The sequence below is a fragment of the Rhinopithecus bieti genome, unplaced genomic scaffold, assembly GCF_001698545.2.
Source record: "Rhinopithecus bieti isolate Rb0 unplaced genomic scaffold, ASM169854v2 scaffold_48735, whole genome shotgun sequence".
In the NCBI taxonomy this organism is placed as follows: domain Eukaryota; kingdom Metazoa; phylum Chordata; class Mammalia; order Primates; family Cercopithecidae; genus Rhinopithecus; species Rhinopithecus bieti.
The window spans coordinates 1-2,384 of record NW_016894730.1 but is presented as its reverse complement, the minus strand read 5'-3'; the positions used below and the strand labels follow the sequence as shown (position 1 = coordinate 2,384).

Sequence of the window (2,384 nt, the reverse complement as noted above, 5' to 3'; positions counted from 1 at the left end):
GGTCCACATGTTGCAAGGGGTGAGTGCCCGATGGACTAGGGCCAAGGCCTAGTTGATGGTTGGCCTGTGGGGCCCAGGGTCACTCACAGTTGTGTCTCTTTGTTCTGAACGTTCATTCTGAGTCGCAGCCCAGGTACACCTTAGGAAGGGCTGGATCCCATTACCCTGTCCCTGAACACCACTTACTGAGACAGCTGATGAGGCTGGCTCAGTGTGTGATGGAGGTCCCCTGGGAGTTAGCAGAGCTAAGTGCATAGCACACATCAGGCAAAGCAGGCCAGGGATGGTCAACTCTTGAAGTTAGGCAGCTAAAAGAAGGTTGGAAAGGTCCTTGGGTGAGGCAGTTGACTGTGTCAGCCACAATCACCTATTCCTTCTCTGCAGATGCCACTAGGAGAGAAAATAGACACAAGGAGGTGAGGGGAAGAAAGTATGGGTCAGGGCTTCCTGGGACATTGCATTGAAGGATGTCTGCGTTGGACATCTGCACTTTTCCTACCCAGTGTCCATCCCCTCCTATCTCCTAACAGTACCCAATTTTCCTCTGGGGAACCACTCCACCCCGATTTGGGTGGCCTTGGTGGGTCAAGCAAAGTGCACTGACTTCACCTGGCCTTACCCATCACCCAAGCCTGGCCAATCTGAGTTTCTTTCCTGGGGATTTCAACCTTAAGCAAAGCAACACAAGAGCAGAAAACATTTGGAGTGGGCCGGTGTCCTCCCCTCTCTGGAAACAGGAAATAAGCATCCCCACTTACAATCCTCCTCCTCTTCCTCTCCTCTTTTAGCTAGCATGTGCAGGTGCTCTGTGGGAAACTTTACATGCATGGTCTCAACTAATCCTAGCAACAGTCTTATGGGTGACTACCATTACCTCCATTTTACAGATGAAAACTGAAGCTTTAAGAACTTTAAGGATCACAGAGCTAGTAACTGGTAGATCTTAGATTTGAATTTATACCTATCAGATTGCGAAGCCCTGTTTTCTTGTTCTCCCAGAATATCAGGAGAAAATGAGCCCTCCCCAGGCAGCACTGTGAAATGGTTGAAGGTCTTTTATCTTCTCTGTCCATATACGTGGGAGCCTTAGCGCCTACACTGCTGTCTAATCTAGGCTTGTTAGGGCTGGGCAGTGTTTCACAATCCTCCCAGATAGCTGGCAGTAAGATGTAAATAACACTCATAGGGGCCCTCACAGACAGCTGCTTGGAGACAGTCTGTGTGTAATATGGATAGAAAAGCACTGCTGATAGTATCTGAACCTCTGGATCTGGCAATACCTGAAGTCCAGACTCGTGAACTTCATTTTGCTTAAGTCAGTTTGAATTGGGTTTTATTGCTTACAACTGAAAAGTTTTAGCCAGTGTTTCTTAACCATTTTAAAACTGGAGGAAAGCAGAAGTGGCTTCACTAGAGAAGCTTTCAGCATGGAGACGGCGCAAGCTGGAGGTGGAGCAGCAGTGCCCAGGGCACCAGTGGGTCCTGGGAGTCCCCGGCGGGTGCAGCGGCGGCACCAAGGGCAGCTGCTGGGAAAGCAGCACCCAGTCCCGTGGTCCGGGCTTTGCAGCAAAGAGAAGAAAGTGAATTGCACGCCCAAGAACCAGGACGAAGAGGAGATCCCTTTCTGGCTCCGGGAGATTATGGGGAGCTGCCAGAAGATGAAAACCCAATCAGTAACAAGAAGAGGAAGAAAGCAGCCCAGGTGGCCTTCAGAAAGACATTGGAGAAGGAAGCAAAGGGAGTGGAGCCCGACATCACCATCCCCAAGTTCAAGCAGAGGAAAGGGGAGTCTGACTAGGCCTATATCCAGCACATGCAGCAAGAGGTCCAGCACATGCTATTCCTCAGCAAGAACCAGGCCACCCGGCAGCCACTCCTCTCCAGGCAGCTCCCAAGGAGAAGTCTGAGCTGAAAAAAGCAAAAAAAGCATTCCAGAAGCGACGACTAGATAAAGTCCAGCAGAAAAGGAGGAAAAGATGGCAGACAGGCTGGAGCAGGAGTTGCTCAGAGACACGATGAAGTTTGGTGAGGTTGTCCCGCAGCCTCCAGAGCTGACTACCAGGCCTGGGAGGAGCATAAGCAAGGACCAGCCTGGCAGGAGATCGCAGATGCTGAGGATGCTTCTGAGCCCTGGTGGTGTGTCCCAGCCTCTGACTGCCTCCCTGGCCTACCAGCAGATTGTGGGGAGGAGAGATAGGAGGCCGTGCAGGCCTACAGAGCATTGAAGCAGCGGCTGCTGCACGGGGAGTAACCCCACCTCACTTCCCGGAAGAAGCCAGAGCCACAGCTGTGATGGAGAGACCCGGGGCCTGGCCATGCTCCTGGGAAACTGGCACCAGGAGCTGCCACACCTGGGTGGGGAGAGGCAGGCAGATCCTTTTCTC

At 52.1% G+C, this 2,384-nt stretch overlaps 1 pseudogene; it reads left to right on the top strand.

The window, feature by feature from the left end:
* The first annotated feature begins 1,391 nt into the window (after positions 1 to 1,391).
* On the top strand, positions 1,392 to 2,293 carry LOC108525964 (coiled-coil domain-containing protein 137 pseudogene; annotated as a pseudogene).
* Positions 2,294 to 2,384: the final 91 nt, after the last annotated feature.